A 21,216-nucleotide genomic window follows, 5' to 3' on the forward strand; every position below is an offset into this window, starting at 1 on the left:
TAAGATCTGAGGATCGTGGTTCAAAGCCAGCCCAGGCAACAAAGTCTGTGAGACTTATCTCCAATTAACCATCAGAAAACTGGAAGTGGAGCTGTGGCTCAAGGCCCTGAGTGCCCAGACCCTGAGTTCAGGTCTCACGGCCAACAGAAAAACAAAAACTAAAGCAAAAGGGCTCAAGTATGGCCCGAGAGAGTAGAGTGCTTGCCTATCAAGTGGAAAGTCCTGAGTTCAAACCTCAGTATTACACCCACCCCCAAGTCCTTAAATCCAAATTTGGAAAGACTCCAAGAGGCCAGTTATGCAGAAGAGGAGAGTGACAGATAAACAGCTTTTGAAGAAAAGATACCACTTTGGTGAGGAGAGTGAAGTCAAGGGATTATGATGGGAGAGCTTCTGGATAACTTCTGGTATTATCACCCATTTTCACATCTTATGGCTGAAAAGGGTTCTAGTCACAGCCTTGCTCTTTCTTCCTTTGTTTTTGTCTCTTCCTTCCTTTGTTTTTGTCTCTTCCTGGCAAGTGCCTTCCTGCTGCTATCTATCTCTAAAGCCAGGCCCTGACAAGAGTTCTACTTGCAAAAAAGTTGGGGATTGTTGGAATTTGAGTTGAGCCAACATTTCCAGTTGTTCATAGCTCCCATTCTTGATAAATATCCTCAGTACAGCACATGATTCCTTATGTCTTTCCCTTACCCTTCTGTCTCATTGGGAATCACTTCATGCATTTCAGATACTACTCTCTCTAAGATTCACAGAAGGAAGGAAAAGCTGAGAACCTCTGCTTTCTTTCCTTCCCATTAGAGATGAAGTTTAACCACTTGATTGTTTTCCTGTTACTTTCATGTATTGCTTTTTTTGTTTCAGTCCCAGTATTTGTTTTTTGTATATTATTTGAATCTGAAAGCCTAAAGACCAAGTGAGTCCCAACATAACCTATCTTAACCACATAATTATTTGTTAAAGGACAAATAAAATGAATGGTACTGACTACCTACCTATCATAGAGGATTTCATATGAAGCTCTCAAAATTAAATCCCCAAATAGCATTAACATGACCTGGGAACTTGCTAGGAGTCCTTCATCTCCATCAGAAACTAGGAATAAGTTTTAGCACCTGTCACATGGCCTCTATGCGCAAGGAAGTTTGAGAAACAACCCCTTCTCAGTTCCTGCTGCCTTTGAGAAAAAAAAATGAGGGGGCACTGGTGACTTATGCCTGTAATCCCAGATACTCAGAAGGCTTAGATCTGAAGATCACAGTTCAGAGCAAGCCTGGGCAGAAAAGTCCATGAGACTCATCTCCAATTAACCACCAAAAAGCTGGAAGTAAAACTGTGGCTCAAGTGGTCGTGAGCTAGCGTTGATGAAAAAGAAAAAGGATAATCGTGCCTGGGCTATAATAAAAAATTTAAAAATGGGGGGGGTAGTGGTAGGAAATATGGAAGAGTATATTCCTTGAGTTCCCTCCAAGTAGGAGCAGATACAATCTGACAAATGAATAGTTGGGGGAAAGCATATTTCAGAACAAAGTTGTGAAATAGAAAGGCATGCAGGTAGTTAGGAATGGCTCTGCCCTGCTGTGTTAAGAGAAGTCATTTGACATCTGTGGGCCTCACACCACTTGTGCCTTGTGGGGTCAGTTACCCACTCTAGGCTCCTACTAGATGAATGGGAGAGCCATTACAGCAAGAGGTGCAAATTCCAAAAAAACAGTATATGTCAGTTCTGAGGACAGTTCAATTAGATATCGAGTACAGCTTTTTATTGTTAAAAAAACAAAAACACGTGTTGTTGGGTTTAACCTTAAGAGCAAAAATCCCAGCAACTTGGCATCTGGAAAGGAAGTAGATGGTACCTGGCCGCATCCTGTCCTGCAACTGCACTGCTTTTTAAATCTACACGTCAAATCTCTTACAGGCTGGTGTTAAACGTAAGCAAGTACTATACTCTCTGAAGTTTCTTTGACAACTTGTCCATGTACTATTAAAATGTGAACTATGGCTCTAGTTCGCATGATTCTATTTCCTTATAAAGAAAACTTCTACATGTACTACAAATTCTAATGTTGTTGCTTATCAGAAAATAATGTAGAACAGTTGAGGTATGAACTTTATTTTAGGCCTCCCTTCTGGAAAGTGACACAGCTGGAGGCAGAGCTTTTAAGTTTTCAGTGAAGGGGAGCTTCGCAGCCATATGTCTGTTCATGGCATATTTGCACTGTGCACCTTATCGAAATGAACCAGGTGAATTCAATAAGCCAGCCATCTTTAGATTCCAGTGCCTATTCTTCCTCTTTGCCTAACATGTTCTGTTGACATTGAGGCCCAGCTATTGGAAGTAATAATTACGGTGGAGTAAATGATGAGGACATTATAAGCATTTTTCTAACTTGAAATTCTCTGCAGGGGTAGCTTAATTAAAAACGTGGCAGTTGTTAATCATTTTATGAGTAGACAGGACCTCCCATTTAAAAGCTTGGTTGTAGGTCACTAAACTGCTTCAAAGCAGGAAGATGCTCAGAAATCAAATATTAAAATAAAGCTGAAATTTTAGTTGATTCTTTTTATTAACAGATACTCATTGTTTACCTGCTTTTCCATGAGCAATTGTCGTCTGTTAGAACTTGTGTGGGTCAGCATGTTTCAGCAGTGTAAGAAATGCTGGCTGACTTGACCAAACATAGAAGGAAATAGCAACCTTGTGTCCAAGTGGGAGTGGGGGACTCAGGTAGAGGTAAGGGACCCAGGTAGGGGGGTTCATGCATGTTTAGGGTGGCCAGAGCTTCAGAGTACAGAGGGAAGATGGTAGAAGGTGTTTGGAAAGATAAGGAACTGTAAGGTTTAGAAGTTTTGGAAGTAAGTTAGACACTGAGAAACTACTAGAGAACTTCAAATAGAAGAATAACTTCATCTAGTTTTTAAAATTGTTTACTCATCTGAGCCCTGTGGAGGATGGTTGTTTTGGAGGGTCATGGTCACCGGAGGCAGGGAACATGCGTTGCATTCCTTGGTGTGTGACAAGCTTAGAAACAACATTAACTTCCTTGAATTTAGAATTTTGTTATTTAGTGTGATCTGCAGATGACTTGGAATATGTTAGAAATGCAGCCTGTTAGGTCTACCTCGGACTTAGGCATATGTCAGACTTACTGAGTCAGAAACTCATTTTAGCAAGATCTTTTTTTTTTTTTTTGTCAGTCATGGGGCATGAACTCTGGGCCTGAGCGCTGTCCCTCAGCTCTTCAGCTCATGGCTAGCGCTCTACCAACTTGAGCTACAGTGCCACTTCTGGTTTTCTGGTGGTTTATTGGAGATAAGAGTCTCACGGACTTTCCTGCCCAGGCTGGCTTTGAACCATGATCCTCAGATCTCAGCCTCCTGAGTAGCTAGGATTACAGGCGTGAGCCACTGGCGCCAGGCTTTAGCAAGGTCTTCAAGGGGCTTTTGTGCACATTCCATTTTTATTTTGCCAGTCCTGGGACTTGAACTCAGAAACTGGGCACTGTCTTGGAGCCTGTTTGTGCCCAAGGCTAATGCTCTACCACTTGAGCCACAGTGCCACTACCAGCTTTTTCTGAGAGGTTTATTGGAGAGAAGAGTCTCAGGGGCTTTTCTACCCAGGCTGGCTTCACACAACCCTCCTCAGATCTCAGCCTCCTGAGTATCTAGGATTACAGGCCTGAACTCACCAGTGCCTGGCTTGCATGTTCAAATTTAAGAGTAACTGCCTAGGTAATAGTTGCTACCTGTCACTTCTTCCCCTCTTCCACATGAACAGAAAAGGTCTAACCTTGATGCTTGTACCTTAGATATAGATCACGATAAACCTATGAGAAGTGTTTACATCTTGGGGTGTGTGTATGTGTGTAAGTAAACTATCATTTTAACTATAAAAATCTTGAAAATCTGAATGTATAATCGTTAAAGTTTATTAGTCTAAGATATTATAAGGCTTTATATGTTGGCTGGCTAATTTCTAGCTTTGTAAGTCTTGGTAGAGCTTGGGATTTTCCTACTTGATAATCATGCAGTTATAGAAATGTGTGAGGATAAAAAAAGTTTATTTTCATTTATCGATTTAGTATTAATGGGGAATTAGAAAAATACTTTGAGCCAGTTTGTTTAAATTATTCTGGAATTTTAGCAAGATGTCTACATGAAGTGGCAGCATCCATATCTCCTTTACAGTTAAACCCTTTATATTCCTTTAAGCTGCTGTCATCATCGTCGTCGTCATCATCATCATCATCATCATCATCATCATCATCATCATCATCATCATTGTGTGCCAGTTCTGGGGCTTTTCTCTGAGCTTTTTTGCTCAAGACTGGTATTATACCACTTGAGCCACACCTACTTTTGGCTTTTTGGTGGTTAATTGGAGATAAGAATCTCTTAGACTTTCCTGCCTGGGCTGGCTTCAAACCTCCATCCTCAGATCTTAGCCTTTTGAGTAGCTAGGATTACAGGTGTGAGCCTGTGGTACCAGGCTTAAGCAATTTTTTTCAATGAAGCAAAATACCACATATTAATAGAGTGAGTCTATATTTAATGTTGTTGTTCTTCTGACTGGTTAGACTTCATTCCACTTTAATGCATATCTTGCAGTGTTTTCAGGTTTGGAGGCTGAAGGGAAAACAGTAAATGAAACTATGTGTTCTTTGATAAATGCTCACTTTGAGTCTGCAGATGAAGTTCTTAAGTGGTTGGTATTGATTAGGGAGGGGAGAAGAGCACTTGTTGAAACCTGTTGGCTTAGGGGAAAGGAAAGGACTAGAGAAAGGACTGCATTTACCCAACACCTTCCAGCTTCTCCCTGAAAGGAGGACCGGTAGGTTCTCCTGCTGGAGTAGAGGGGGGTTAGAGCAGTGACTCTGGTGATGGTTTGTTTCTCCAAGGTAGGGCTGACAGTCATTATTGAACAAAGTTTCATTTCTAGCTGTTTCTTTATAGTATCTAAACACATTTTAGTGTGTTTATTGTATCAGTTGTATTATGATATCGTCATGAGAAATAAAAATGAAAGATCCTACAATCCCAGCCATCTAACTTTCCAATAGATGCTCATTACGTACATAAGGTTTAGCACTGTCATAATTATTATGTACATTGAGTTTTGTCTAAGTATCTTGTTTTTACATCATCTTAAGTACCTCAGCAAACATTGCCAGTATGCTTTACAAATCAGAGTAGTTTATTTACAGTCTTATTTCTAGAATGAGGGTAATACAAATTTTGTATAATGAGATTCTCCTGAGAATTAAACAAGATTCTCTTCGGACACTGATTAGTTACATGGTCCATTGTATGCAATAAGTGACCAGTCCATGACAGTTATGCTTATTTACAGGTCCTGGTTAAATAGGCAGACACAGCAAGGGTGAGCCTTCTGAACTTGAGCTGAGTGCCTTAACACCCACCCCACCCTTGAAACCTCTCTGGGTGTGGTTTCCTTCAGTGTACTAGAAGAACATTTAATTTGTCTGAAACATCCTTTCTCCTTTAGAAAGGCTACCAGGCTGATGGCAGGTACTTGGGTTCTGTGACATTTGATGTAGGTTGAAGGTCACAGTGGTATTGCCTCTCCCAAGTTCTTAAAAAGCATCAGTAGCAGCTACTACTGAAGCCTGAGCTTCCAGCTCTAGATCAGAGAGCCGCCTTTGTCAGAGACCACTACCATGTCCAGACTAATGTGACCGCCTTCCATGGAGATGTTGAATGCTTCTACTGTGTTTGCTTTTGAAAGGCTTTTCTTAGCCTCTCTTTCTCCTCCAACTCCATTTTCAAAAGGCACAAGACCTTTAAGTAGAAAATACAGTAATTACAGTAGCATGGAGACATAGGCTGGCCTATATTTGGTTTCACAAAGACCTTGTGAAAGAGCTAACCTTTTGGATGATGAAATGATGCAAGTGGAAAAGTTAATTTGAGGATCAATCACTGCAGCACATTCTGTTCATAAAGAATGAGCAAAACACAAATAGTCTGGAGGCTCTGTTCTTCTCTGGTGACAAAGATATTACATAAGCTGTGTCATTTTTTAGGTGAAAATCCCTTCACTCCCACCTTGGAGCAATTGTGAAATTTTTTTCTTTTTTTCTTTTTCTTCTTCTTCTCCTTCTCCTCTTTCTTCCTCTTCTTTTTGCCAGTTTCTGGGGCTTGAACTCAGAGCCTGCGTGCTGTCGCTGAGCCTCTTTGTGCCCAAGGCTAGCACTCTGCCACTTGAGCCACAGCGCCAGAATGTCCTGCCTTTTCTGGTAGTTTGTTGGAGATAAGAGTCTCACAGACTTTTCTGCCTAGGCTGGCTTCGATTTGTGATCCTCAGATCGCAGCCTCCTGAGTAACTAGAATTACAGGTATGAGCCCCCAGCCCCCAGTTTGTACTGGAATTTTTGGAGATAATCTAAGAACATATCATTTGCAAAGGTGTGTGTGTGTGTTCGTGTGTTCAGCCTGAAATCATTGTGTGTGTGTGTGTGTTCGTGTGTTCAGCCTGAAATCATTATATAAACCTTAAGACATTTTGATGGCATTGGTATATGGAATAGGAGGTTACAGCCAAGATAGTAGAAAACCAAACGATCTCGTAAAATGTGGCCTTGACATTTCTCAATTAGGCTTCTTCATTTGGGTGCTGTGTAGCCTGAGCTATAGCTCATATTTCTTCCTCAGTTTTCTAAGTACTGGGATTACAGGACTGTGCCTGACTTGTTTTTGAAAGTCACTTGAACTGTTAAATGTTAAGTTTCTGTAGGTCAGCAGCTTGAATGTATAATATCTGAGACATGAATTTAAGACCTAATGCAAAGTGTATTCCTGGTGCTTGAAAATGGTGCTCTGATTTCTATTGAGGGAGACATTTATACCTATAGAGGCTTAAACAATTTGCTATAAAATTCAGCCTTGCAGTAGTAGAGGGGTGATGTATCTTCAAACACCTGCTGAGCAGATGAAATCCCAGCTGTGCAGTCTTTGGGGAGGCCAAGGAAACAGAGATTGAGAACCTGGTGGTGGTTGTGGTTATGGTGAGGAGGGCGGCCAGCCAGGGCTTTATCTCTCCTTCCAGAAGCAGGGTGGAACATGGGCTCAGGACAGAAGCCAGCATTCAAATCCTGGCTTCAACCATGACTTTACCTCATTTTCTTCATCTAGGAAAGATTAGGTAGCCCATAGGCAGCTCTGGAGATTAAGTTATATATTAATAGTGTGAACATTTCACTCTGATTTACCAGACAGCTTTGGATTTTAGCACTGAACATTCCATATTCAGGGAAATGAGTGGTGGGGCTCACCCTAATTAAGAAGGAAGGTACCTATTACCACAGAGCTGATATTCAGGTAAAGATTGGTAAATTTTCAGGAGGATGTATATGTGTGTGTGTGTGTGTGTGTGTGTGTGTGTGTGCGTGTACGTGTACGTGTGTACATGTACATGGTAGATAAATTTCATGAATGAGGGAATAAAGTAATGGAAGCACATAGGTAGCTGTTAAAATGAGTTCACTTTTCCCCTGAGAGGTGGCATCTCCTGCTACTTAATAAACAAAATGGGTTGAATGAAAGAACAAATCACTCATAATGATTTTGTGTCTATGGTGTTGTTCTACTGAGACTATAGGAAAAACTGAGCCTATTTACATTTTTTATGTGTGCCCAGTGAACCTCTCCTTTTATAACTCTTGTTTTAGGGGCCTTGTGTGAATGGATTCCTAAGACTGCTGAGTGTGAGGGAATTTTACTCTGTTGCTAGTTGAAGAGAAGGAAGTCCTCATACTATAAGAATTAAGGTGCTTAGAGAAATTGAAGTCATTCTCTAGAAGTTTTCTCTTTTATTTTTCTCCTTTGAGTAGAATGATCAGTAAGAGTATGTAACATGATGTAGCTACATTGCAAAAAAAATTTTTTTAATGTACCCAGTGCAACTGAGGTCCCCTTTCCTAGGTGTGGTAGTCGTTAACATATTTATATTGTGTTACAATAAAGCAAACACAACTTGTCTAACCACAAATGTGTTTTTGCTCTTGGAGGCATAACATGACTAATACTTTTCTAGAAGCTCAGCAGGTAAATCACACTCTGATTAAATAGAGGCAAGGCCTCAGCTATTTAGATAATGTTAGTGTATGCATCCAGCCCATTCAACTGATGAAATAACAGAGAAAATGGAATTTTGACCCAAGAACTACTTTCCAGCCTTCAGCGCCTCCCAGTCACTCCCTTAAAAGAAAGTCTTTCTTTTTTCTTTTCCGTGTGTGTGTGTGTGTGTGTGTGTGTGTGTGTGTGTATGATTTCAGTTTATATGTATGATTTTAATTTTGAGGTTATTTCTTTTCACTTTAAACACAAGGAAGCAATTTTTAAAAGTCATATTCATTTAGCATTGGTCTTGACTGTAGCCTCATTACTGGGAGTTCTTGGCCACAGAACAATATACTATAATCTGCAGAATGATAAATTCCTGTATTTTGGGGGTGGAGACAGGGAGAGTTGTGAGAGGCACTAGTGCAGTGGCCTGTTACACCAAATCCCCACAGCCATTTTATTGGTGTCTGCCACCAGTGTGACTGGAGTCCTGTGGGAAGCCAGGCCATAATCTGACTGAGATCTCTCACCTGTGGTTGTCATTGGGCGGTTCCAAAATGACCTTTCTTTATTTTCCTGTGAACTCATGAATTATGTCATGGTTCCCACTCCCTTTGTTTGATAAAGAACGGTTCTTTCTGTTCTGTTTCAACAAGAGGAGAAAGAGACACAGGCCACTTGGTGAGTCAGCATCTGGTTAGGGATCTTGTCATTGTCCATCCCCCACGCGCCCCCCCCCCCAATTCACAGTGTAACTTACTTAGGAAGATTCCTTGTACTAAAAACTAATTCCTGTTGGCCTAGGAGACCCAGTCATTAGAATAACTATGGTTTTTTGGCATACTTCAACCCCTGGTTAATCTTCTGCCTTGTCTGCCTCTGTCTACAGTTGGCCTAGGTACTTGGATCGCAGAAGCCCAGTTTCTGTCCCTGCCCTCAAGAAGCTCTTAGGACATAGATGGCATTTTGTTGTTGTTTGCTTTTTAAACAGGATCAGTGGGCATACATGGAAGTGGGGTGGGCTTCTTGAAGTGGAGAACACCCACCCTCCCCCATGAAAACTAAAAAGTCAAATACAAAGACATTTTTTTGTGGGGAAAACATGTCAAGGCCATCTTTGTTCAGGCCCACTCAACTTGGCCATGGGCCTGCTGACAAGGGAAAAGACACCTTTTCTATGACAATAGTCAACATTTATTTGTGCGCTAGACTTAGCTCATTTGCTTTTTTTTTTTTTTTCTTTCTTTCCAATTTTTTAGAGGCAGGATTTCACTGTGTAGCTCAGGCTGGCCTCACACTCATAATCCTCCTCTCAGCCTCCTGCCTTACAGTTGTGGGACACCATACTTGGCTTCTTTGCTACTTATTACATGCATTATTATCTTACTTCATACTCAAGAACTCTAGCAATGGAGACAGAATTTATCTCTGTTTACAGAGGAGAAAACCCTGGCTAGGAGAGATGAGGTAATTTGCTCAGTGTAAGTGGTAGAGCTGGTCTTCCTCCCAAAGCCCTAGCATTAAACCTTTACTCCACACTGCCCCAGCTGAGATAGTTATCTTCTTTGGAGGATTTGGGTGTGGCTGGGTGTGGGTGCCGCATTTGAAGTCTAGTCTAGCTGTACCCCCTCACAGTTCCTTAAATCTCTGAAGCAACTTCCTTAGCCGGGGCTGCTCTGAAAGCATCCTGCCCTCTGAGTGGTGGTATTTATGATGGGGTTTCCTTCCTCCTGCTGGTGGGGGCATCAGCTCTTCTCGCTCAGTGTTCCCCCTGCATTGATGATGGGTTGTGCTTGTGTGGGCCACATAGTAAACCAAGTGATACTATGAGAAACTCCATCAATGGTCTCTGGTTTGGGACAGGAGGTCATGTCCTTTCTACCACATTGCTCAGGAGTTGACTGAAGCCTGTGATGTAAAAGTTAAACCACAAGCTTCAACTGCTGAACGTGACTCGAAGAAAACATTTTTGGATGCCTTCCAGCACCAGCCAGGCACAAACCAGTACATCCTTTCAGTCACCCCTGTGAGCTGGGGTGTGCCACATCTGCTTCTTCAGACAGGTGAAATGTCCCCCAAGACAGGAAGTACCTGACAAGTGACAGAATGGAACCGTGGCAACCGGGATGTTATCCACATTTCTTTGAACTTGAACTCTGTCTTCTAAATAAGTAGAGAGGCAAAGCCAGGCCTAGTGTACGTAGCTGTTGGCCCGGGGATTTAAATTTTTAGTTTAAACCCAGAGCACTGTGTATTTGATTGTTCCTGTTATTAAGAGATTAGCCAAATTCACAGGTGTCCAGAAGATTTCCACTTAACCTAGCAACAGACTGAACACACAGCTGGGAAATGGAAAGCTCATCAGTTAGATTTCTCAAATAACCAATTTCTGATAAAGCTGTTGCTGTTGATGAGTAAATCCTCCCATTATAAACAATGCAGCCAGCTAATTTGCTTATCATTGATATTGTAAGCACAGCTTTAGGGGGATGAGTAATGCCTTTGCATATCTCCAAGGGCAGAACTGGCATCACTCACACAAGGATAGAGTGTTTAGTGATACAAGTGAGGTATTTGGGAGATGGAATTTGAGCCATATGCTAGCTTCAGTTTAGTGACAGGGAGGATTGGTTTGTCAGGGTCCTAGGGAACATTAGAGACATGGCTACCGATACACTGGCCATGATCGTCAGGGCTCTGGATTTGAGCTGCTAGATGAAATACCGCAGCAGGAATACGTGTGTTAATACAATGAAACAGTGAGTTGATGGCAGCCAGACTGCATGACGGCGCTCCACTTCAAGGTATCAAGGGCTCATTTGAATCGGTCCACTAACTTTGAAGCAAAGAAGGGGAGTGTGTCTACATACATTAGGAAAGATTCGTCCCAACATGCCTCTGCTTGGACAGTCATGAGAACTACATCTTTTCCCATTTTTTTCAAGACAGGAAATAACCTATAGCCTAAAAGAAACATAAATGGGTGAGTGCTTAGGGCAGTGCCTAGAACTGAACCAGTTTATTAGTTCATGGCACCAGCATTGGAAAGAAAGGTGGTGATGGGAGGTAGTGTGTGTTACCCAGGTCCTCCTCCCCTTTCTGCTGTTACCTTGGTTCAGTTAATGACTTCTAAAGCTAACATGGCCATGGCAGGTGTATGTAACTGTTGACTCTAGCTGTTGCTTTAGTTTCACTCGGTATTTTGACCAAGTTTTCCTACTTTCTAAAGCATATCCTCAAAATCCAACTTGCAAAGTCTCAAAGTCAGATGTTTATTCTATAGTTGATACATTATTACAGACTGACTGTTGGAATAGAGTAGTGTTAGCCCAAAGAACTCCCTTCCCATAGCTTAGTGCAATCCTTCCGATAGTATGCTCTTTCCCCTCTCCACAGCTTAGCATGCCCCCTTCTTAGGCAAATGCTGGGCCCAAGTAGTAAAGGCAGTAAATAATCAACCAGTAAATAATCAGCCTCCAACCCCCTTTACCTTGGGATGGCACTTCTCTGGGGCAGCTACCACCATATAAGGCAACAAGAGCCCCTTAGAGTGACCTTCAGGACTGGGCAGCTGCAGGACCCCTTATCTACTACTTGGACAGCAGCCATAAATCCTAGTCTGCCATGATGAAGCCCCTGGCCCACACGTCCACACCAGGGTCTCCGCCTCCTCCTAGCCCCTCCTAGTCCTTTCTAAACTTCCTAGTTTATATAGGTCACCTCAGACAATAGCCCTCCCTTCTTCTCATTTCTCCCTTGTGAAAGGGGTCTTGATGGCCCCTTTCCCAGCAATAAACTTTTCTTTGTTCTCTGTACCTGCATGTCTGTGTGGTTTCCTGGCAAAGTCCAAATAATCTAACAAGTAGTATGCACTTCCTAATTAAGAATAAGTGTGGACAGGGAATGTGGCTTAGTATAGAGTGCTTGCCTAGCATGTTTAAAGCCCTGGGTTCGATTCCTCAGTACCACATAAACAAAATAAAGTCAGAAGTAGTGCTGTGGCTCATGGCAGCTTTTAGAACACCTGTCATGTCATGTGAGTATCCATTTTGAGGATAAGGAGACTGAGGCCTAAAGATGCCTAAGTGTAGCCACTGTCTGAAATGACATTCTAAAAGGTTAAAAAGTACCAAATGTTAGATGGGATTTTGCCTCCTCTTTGTTAGCAAAAAGCTGATCTTGGCGTAGGTTCAGACAATCAGCTGTTTAGCAGCTGACATTGGCAAAGTGACCTTAAATAACAAACTTGGTTTGGGTTCTCTGGGTTCCCGGAATTGAATCTGTGGAAGAAACTAAAGAGAAAGCAATAGGAAAAGTACATCCTCATGCAAAGAGCAGGAAGGCAGATAGATCCCTACCTCAACTCCAGCCTTGTTCAGTGTTGGCAGCAATGGTGGTGGTCATGGTATTAAGCTGTAGCAGTTTGATGCTAGCTGTATGTAAGCACAGTCTTAAGTATTTGCATTTGATTCATATGTTCCTCACAACATCCTGTGGAGTTTTAGTACATTAGGAGGATGAAGAGACTGAGGCACCCAGGATGTTGTCCAAAGATGCTTAACTTTGTAAATACCAGAGCCAGAATCCCAACAGGCAGTCTGCTCCTATTTCTTAACCTTTTCTTTTTTTTTTTTTGGTCCGGTCTTGGGGACTGAACTCTGGGCCTGGGTGCTGTCCCTCAGCTCTTCAGCTCAAGGCTAGCACTCTACCACTTGAGCTACAGCGCCACTTCCGGCTTTTTTCTTATGTGGTGCTGAGGAATCGAACCCAGGGCCTCAGGCATTCAAGGCAAGCACTCTACCACTGAGCCACCTTCCCAGCCCCCATTTCTTCACCTTTTTATTGTACTGCCTCTTGAGTATTTCCTACATGATAATTTCTAATAAACACCTGATCTCTAGGACCTCAGCAGCTTTGATTTGGGAAAAGCAATTACTGAGAGGTAGACATTCTTGATTCTGTTCCAACCTTAAAGGGCTTTTGTAGACTCATTCTTGATTGGTGAAGGCACCAAAGGGCAGCATGGTAATCCTGTGTGTAATTCCAGCCTTGCCTGATCTTGGAACACTTTCTTTCCTGTTCCTTGATGGTAGTTAGCTCTGGTGATTCTGGCAGAATAAAAGGGACGCAGCTGACAGAACAGATTCTTACGGTCCAGATTTTGCCACTCGATAGCCAATGATTTGCAAAGGACCTAGAGTCAAGAGTGCTAGTATTGAAGTCAAATTTTGGAGTTAAAAGTGTGTTATTCACTCCTGAGGCACTGATTACACCGAAAGTGACGGGAGCAATTTTCAAAGGTGACAGTTATTACCTAGAAATATGGAATTGGGCCAAGAAAAACTAGTTTTTAGGGTTTTAAGTTCTAGAAGTTCACTAATATTTCTTGACTTTAACCATTTTCAGCTGCTGGATTGTTTATTGGCATGTTTAGGCCAAATGGTCTTTTGTTCTATGATGTCCATGTGTGAATAAAAGTAGATAATCCCTAGTTCTAGTTGAGCTGTTGCTGCATATCCTAAGTAAAGACTTCCAGCTATTTGCATGTTTTTGTAATCCCCCCCTCCCCCTCAGGCCATCTTTTGAATCTCCCTGTAGCAAGAATAATACCAGTTTTTAAGAGAGGCATCAATTCATTCACACCTCTGCTTAATACCCCAACACCACACCCTTTGTTTTTCTTTCTGGCAGTTGTCCCCTAAATTTATTGCCGGGGAAGCAAGCTACTGATTTGTATTTATTGTTTCTTTTACCATCTTCCAGAAATGGTGTAATTTGTCCTGAGCATGTGTCCACTGATTTTTTTTTGTGGGGGTGGGAGTTGTGTATGTTCTGCTTGGAGAGTCTAGAATCATAAGACATATCATAGGATTATTGGGCTAGTAAATGCTGGGTTTGTTCTCTTTGGCCACTCTGTCCAGAAAAATGTCTTTCTTGGCTTCACATGGCTCACCCAAAAGTTGCCAGGTCACTGATCTGTTTCTCTTTTCCAAGAAATTTTATTTGGAGAATGTCATAGAGCAACCCCCTTGTGTCTATGTGTATGTTGTATATTCCTCTTTTCTTTCTTTTCTTTCCTTCCTTCCCTATCCTCCTTCCCTCCTCCCCTCCCTTCTTCCCTCCTTCCTACTTTCCTTCCTCTCATTCTTTTTTTGTTTTGTTTTGGTTTTAGTTGTGGTTGTGGGGCCTGGGTGCTGTACCTCAGCCTCTTTGTGCTCAAGGCTATTGCTCTACTACTTGAACGAAAGCACACTTTGGTTTTTGAGTTGTTAATTGAAGAATCTCACAGAGACTTTTCTGCCCAGGCTGGCTTTGAATGTCGGATCTTCAGATCTAAGCTTCCTGAGTAGCTAGGTTTAACAGGCATGAGCCACCCTGCTTTTCTCTTTTGAGAATAAAGCTTCTTGCAGATGTATGTGGTTATCTGTACTTTGATCTGTAGTATATTTAAAATACCAGAGTTGCCAGGTACCAATGACTCACGCCCGCCCATAATCCTAGCTACTCAGGAGGCTGAGCTCTGAGGATCATGGTTCAAAGCCAGCCGGAGCAGGCAAGTCTGCTTATAAATAAACCACTCAGAAAACCGGAAGTGGCATTGTGGCTCAAGTGGTAAAGCACTCACCTTGAGCTGAAGAGCTGCGTGACAGGGCCCAGGCCCAGAGTTCAAGCCCCACGAACGACCAAAAAATAAAAAAAATACCAGACATAGAATAAAGTTTCACTTGTGGCATCCATTGGTATAAGAGTATCATTTAAAAGAAGTAGAAACTGTATCAGGTAACTTTCTACTTTTTTTTTTTTTTTTGGTTGGTTGTGGGCTTGAACTTCCGGGCCTTGGTGTTGTCCCTGAGCTTTTTCACTCAAGGCTAGTGTACTATCACTTTGAATCACACCACCACTTCTTGATTTCTAGTAGTTCATTGGAGATAAATCTCACATACTTTCCTACCCAGGCTTGCTTTGAACCACAGTCCTCAGATCTCAGCTTCTTAAGTACGTAGGATTACAGGTATGGAGCCACCAGCACCCTGCTAAAAATCTGTTTTTATTATTATCATTTTTTAAAAGATTGGTTCAAGCAGTATGGTTCTTTTGGCTGGGGGGCGCAGCCGGAGGAACCACATAATACCATAAACAAAAGCTTCTGAAAATACCCACTCCTTGTCTTTCATGCTCATCTATAGGGACTTGGCCCCTCACTGCGCAGCAGTTACCTGTTTGGTAGGGCTAGTACACAAGCCATCTTCCCTGCTTACTCATGTACACTTCAAGGCTGCATGTGGAGTACATCATGGGAGGGAAGCAAGCCTTGCTCTTTGTCCTGCTTTTGAATTGGGAAGATGTAGCTGCTGAATGGAATTCTGAAAAGAACCTTAAGTCCCAGAAACTCCTGACTTTTGACTGTTGGGATTGTATAATGTCTTAGAAAATTGTTTAGTAAACATATTAACTGATTTTAGCCAATAACGCATTAGGACTAAAATGACTGTATTGTACATCAAGCTTTGCCAAAAAGTGCAGTGTGACACAGAGATCCCCAAAATGTGAAAGTAAAATATCCTCCAGCAGTTAACTCTGTTGACTTTGGAAACAGGTTCAAAACCCAAATCTCTGCCCAACTTCATGTTTCCTTTCTCCTCCCAGGGCTAAGGCTGCTGCTGAGAGTTGCCCTTTGGTGTTGCTAGGACCAACCAACTGGTGTGGACTTAAGTAAATAATTGACAGGGGCCTAGTTTCATTTACTTTACAGCTCTAGGTAAAAGAGGTTTGGGGCGGGTTCTGACAGCCTCTAGGCCCCTATGGGGAAGGTGGCCACTGACAAAAGGTAAGCTTCTGAGATGGTTAGAGGGAACCCAGAAATTTTTTCTTTAAGCTGGATGACAGAGGCTGGTTTTCTTCAGATAATTTCATCTGAGCCAGTTTGCTGGTGGATCACACCTATAGTCCTCGTTACTCAGGAGACTGAATTCTGAGAATCAAGGCTTGAAGACAGCCCAGACAGACAAACCAGACTCTTAATGTTCAGTGTTTTTTTTAATCAGCCTAAATCAGAAACTGAAGATAATGGCTCAGGTGCAAAAGCCCCAGCTATGGGCAAAAGAGCTGAGCAAAAAGCAGGGCGCTGGTGGCTCATGCCTGAAATCCTAGGTACTCAGGAGGCAAGGGTTGATATCCAAAGCCAGCTCCTGCAGGAAAGTGTGAAACTCTTATCTCCAGTTAACTAAAAGAAAACCGGAAGTGGCACTGTGGCTTAAAATGGTAGAAAACTAGCCTTGAGCTGAAAGAGCTCAGGGCCAATTGCTCAGACCCTGAATTCAAGTCCCAGAATCCACCCCCCCACCCCCACCCCATGCAAAGAGAAAAAAAGCCAAGCAACAGCAAGATTGCAAGCCCTGGTTCAGAGCATGTATGTGCATGCACGCACACACGTCCCTTTTGCTTTTTTTTTTTTTTTAAATAGGATCTCATGTTTTGGTCTGGTCTGGCTTTGGCTATTTATGCTTCCCATGTAGCTAAAATAAGAGGCATGTGGCACTGTGTCCAGTCTTTTCTGTTGAGGAAGGGTCTTGAGAACTTTTCTGCTCTGACTGGCCTAGAACTGTTGATTCTCCTAACCTCACCCTGCCAGCTTATAGCCTGTTTCCTAAATATACACTGAAAGAGCACAGTTGAAAGCACAGGCTGTAGGATTTGGGAGGATCAGCAGCGTTGCCCTCAGCTGCTTATCTGTGTGTATTAGTACAAGTGGAGAAGGGAGAGCCTGGCCTCATCCCCAACCTTCTCACTGTCCTCAGTGTTGGGGAGGAACAGATGCCTTGAATGGATACTTCTCCGTGAAAGCTGGCATGAGACACAGGTGGAGACTCCTCCTCACTCACACAGGACTATCCTCCCACGGTGAGGATGCTGAGTGGTGTGGGCAACCCTGGCTGAAACTGAGCCGCTGCCTCTGCGCTAGTGCAGCTCCCCCTCCTGGGCTTCCAAGCCAACCTTGGGAAACCCCTCTTGGGGATGAAGGGGTGTTGATTGGTTGATTGTTGTTGTTGTTGTCTGTCAAGAGGCTTGAACTCAAGGCCTGGGCATTGTTCCTGAATTCTTTTTGCTCAAGGCTCTTAGAGCCACTGAGCCACTTTGGGTTTTCTGGCAGTTAATTGGAGATAAGAGTCTCATGAACTTTCCTGCCCGGACTGACTATGAACCATGATCCTCAGATCTCAACTTCTTGAGCAGATAGGATTGCAGATGTGAGCCATCAGCTCCTGGCTTGATATTTTTTATTTTATTTTTTAACTTTTTGTTTTTCCTGAGATCTCTTTGAAACTAAGGGTGCAGCCTACCATTTAAGAAAAAGTGTCCCACGGGGCTGGGAAGGTGGCTCAGTGGTAAGAGTGCTTGCCTTGCATGCATGAGGCCCTGGGTTGATTCCTTAGCACCACGTAAGTAGAAAAAGCCAGAAGTGGCACTATGGCTCAAGTGGTAGAGCACTAGCCTTGAGCTGAAGAGCTGAGGGACAGTGCCCAGGCCCACAGTTCAGGCCCCACAACTGGCAAAAAAAGAAAAGAAAAAGTGTCCTACACCTTGAAGTAATGACAGAAGTGAAAACCTTTTCTCCTTTGTTATTACTGCTTCCTCCTCTGACTAATTAGCCAGCCACTGCTGGTATCATTAAATTTTGTTCATAATCCTGAGCATCTGTCTGTAGGAATTGCCTCAAGAGAAAGAAAAGGAAGCTCAACTAAACATTTGTGTTGCTCTTGCTAATTACCCTAAGCTATGCTTTTTATTATTATTATTAATTAATCACCCTACTTGCCTCCAAATCCCAATGAAGAACTTTTCCCTGTGCTAGAGAACAGACACTTTACTCTTCCCTGGCTTTGGACATGCCGCTTCGCGGTTTGGTGTGTAGGCTACCTGTAATTAGCAGAGCCAAGAACAGGGTGGCTCTGGAATCCACCGTACAGCAAAAACACATCTGGAAGCCTGATTGTATGTAACCTTGGCTTGCTCAAAGCTTTTTGTCTATGCTGATGCTGGGTGGAAGCAGATACAGGAGTAAAATTCTTTTGTCTTTTTTTAAAAAAATATGTGATAGTAAAACAGTTAAAGACTTTTTAAGTCACTAAGAAAGTCCAAGAAAAATGTATTTTAACAAAGATTGGGATGGGAGAGAGAGAGTTAAGGCATGTTTTGCCATGTATAAAGGTGGCGTTTAGAGGAGGGGGTCAGCCATGGGTCTGAATTAGTAGTGACTACAAGCCAGGGCTCTTGGACAGGGCCTGGGAATACACTTTTCCCAGATGCTGTGCATACCTGGAAATGAGAATGGCTTTTTTCCCTAGTAGACTTCAAACAAAAACAAAACCCACATGTGGAGGATTATTTCTGATGAGCACATCTGCATTGAATCATGTAAAACTCTCATACTGGGAATTGTTATGAATTTAGGTTAGGATACCTTTAAGAGATTAACTCAAAGGGTTCTCATAGATGGGATAAACTTTTCTCGGAACTCAAAACAACCTAATTTCACCGTAGGTACAGCCTAATGTCTTTGCTAGTGCAGAAGGCTCTAGTATAGTGGGGGCTCTAGAGTTAAATTTGCTTTGTGACTGGGTAAACCGTTGGACCTCTCTAAGCTTTAGTTTGCTCTTACGCAAAGTATGTTTGATGGTGAGGACTCACTTCATTCACACAATGGTTGTGACAATTAAATGAGTTTCAGTGAAGTGCTTACTAGAATGCCTGGCCCCTGTAATCACTCAATAAACCCTGACCATGGAGGTGTGGGTATGGGAGGTGCTGCTTTAAGTTCTCTCCCATTTGGGACCATGTGCACAGGGCTTCCTGCTTGGCATAAATAACATCAACTGTGTTAGGCTCTGGTCTTCACCCTGAAGCTGGATGGTGATGTTGACTGACCACCTCTCTGTCAATTGATTCCAGAGTACTTTGGTCCTACCTGACATCCTCACCCTCTTCTCCCCCTCACCCTCATTCCATGACAAGGCTGTTCTTTGTTCCCAATTCTTAGTGTAGCAACTTCCTAAGAATGGGATACTCTTTCCTTTAGTTGAAATCTGAGGTGGAATCAGAGTAAATAAAGGATCTAAAATGGGATTTTTTTTTTTTCTGCCTGAAGTGCAGGTGAGAGGTCCTTGATCTTTGGGCTTTTGCTTTGCCCCTTTTGTGTTTTTTGTTGGAAACATGATTGGAAGCTACTCCTGACACAGACACAGTAGACCTCGGTATTTTGTCAGTGAATGATACTTTAAAAAATAAAAAAATGTCCTGGGCCAGGTGCTGGTGGCTCACGCCTATAATCCTAGCTACTCTGGAGGCTAAGATCTGAGGATCACGGTTCAAAGCCAGCCTGGGCAGGAAAGTCCATGAGACTCTTTATTTCCAATTAACCACCAGAAAACCGGAAATGGCGCTGTGGCTCAAGTTGTTGAGCACTTGCCTTGAGCTGAAAACCTGAGGGATAGTGCCCAGGCCCAGAGTTCAAGCCCCTTGGCCAACAAAAAAAAAAAAAAAAAGTCCTGGGGCCCCTATCTATTAAAAGGAAGTTTTAATCATATTTGTTTGCTTTATTAAGCTTATACATGTTGTAAACGGTTAAATATTGATGTAGTATTCTTAGGAAGGAAGATATGAGAATTCAGGGTGGTATTTCATTTTAGACTATTCTTTGAAGATAGCAATTCCCATATAGGACCTTTTATTGTACCCAGAGAGGATTTGTTTTTTCTCCAGCTTTTGTATGCCTACTCATCAATCTCAGACCCACTGGAGAAACTTAGTTCTATTGTCAAACAAAAATTGCCTGTTCCCAAATGAAAATGACATTAAATTATTTTTCAAAATCGCTATGGTCTCAGAGATGGGAGGGAGGGAATGAGAAAGAATGAGGGAACAGCTGATACTAAGTAAAAGGAAAGAAGTGTACTAATCACCTGATGTATGTAAAGGTAACCCCGCTGTATATACCTCTAAAACAACAATTAAAAAATTGCTGTGTTCTTATTTTAAACATATATTTTATCTTTCCTAAGAAAGATACACAAGTGAAAATGCTTCTGATCTTTTCCTCTGCCCCCTTAGGTAATTACAATTAGTGATTTAGAAAATATCCTTCCGTACCTTTCATGCAGTACCCTTTTTAAGTATTTATAAGATCATGCTAAATATATACATAGTGCCCTAAGGGACTTCCCTGCATTTGGTAATGTATGTGGTAATCTTTCTGAGCTTGCATCCTGTATATTTTCTTTATTCTTTTTAATATGTATGCATATTATACTGATGGACCATACTTTAAGTGAGTTGATTGATTTAATTAATCAACCTATTAATGCAGATTTAGATGTTTCTAGTTCTTAGTCTTTCCTGTTTTGCTGTTTTTTGTATAATTATTTAAAAATAATATATATACATACTATGCATCTTTTTGTTCTTGCACAAGTATTTCTAGAAAGCAAATATAGGTAAATTTAAAAAAAATTAAAAAATTTACTACTACTGTTGTTAACTACTATGAGTGCTGATACCAGAGCTTGAATTCTTAGCTGTTTCATCCTGGCTGAGCTCTTCCACTCTTTTTGTGTATGTACATGCATATGCTCATGTGTGTGTATGCATGTACCCATCCTAGGGCTTGAACTCAGGGTCTGGGCGCTGTCCCTGAGGTTTTTGTTGTTTTGTTTTGTTTTGCTGAAGGCTAGTTCTCTACCATGTGAGCCATAGCTCCACTTCCAGCTTTAATTGGATAAGAGTTTCAGGAACTTTCCTGCCTGAGCTGGCTTTAAACTGAGATCCTCAGATCTCAGCCTCCTGAGTGGAAGTCTTAAGAACTTTTCTTCCATGGCAGGTTTTGAACTCCAGTCCTCCATTCTCAGTCTCCTGAGTTGCTAAGATTCCTTGGAACCCTGACAAAGAAGTATGCACTTTAATTGATATTGCTACTTACCTTCTACTGATCACATAAGAATGAGTGTTCCTGTTTATTTTACCTTTAGTGAATGAGTTTTCTTTCAAGTGTAAGGAATTGGGTTTACAGTTTTATTTTCATACTTCCACATAGTCTGCAGCTATAGCAGATTATCTTTATATAGTTTTTTTTTTTTTTTT

General features: G+C 42.0%; 1 protein-coding gene across 3 annotated transcripts in view; it reads left to right on the plus strand.

The window, feature by feature from the left end:
* The window catches only part of Sptbn1 (spectrin, beta, non-erythrocytic 1), a 143,789-nt gene that overhangs the window by 33,470 nt on the left and 89,103 nt on the right, over nucleotides 1-21,216 (plus strand). The window lies entirely within an intron of this gene.

This window comes from Dipodomys ordii, unplaced genomic scaffold (assembly GCF_000151885.1).
Source record: "Dipodomys ordii isolate 6190 unplaced genomic scaffold, Dord_2.0 Scaffold37, whole genome shotgun sequence".
In the NCBI taxonomy this organism is placed as follows: domain Eukaryota; kingdom Metazoa; phylum Chordata; class Mammalia; order Rodentia; family Heteromyidae; genus Dipodomys; species Dipodomys ordii.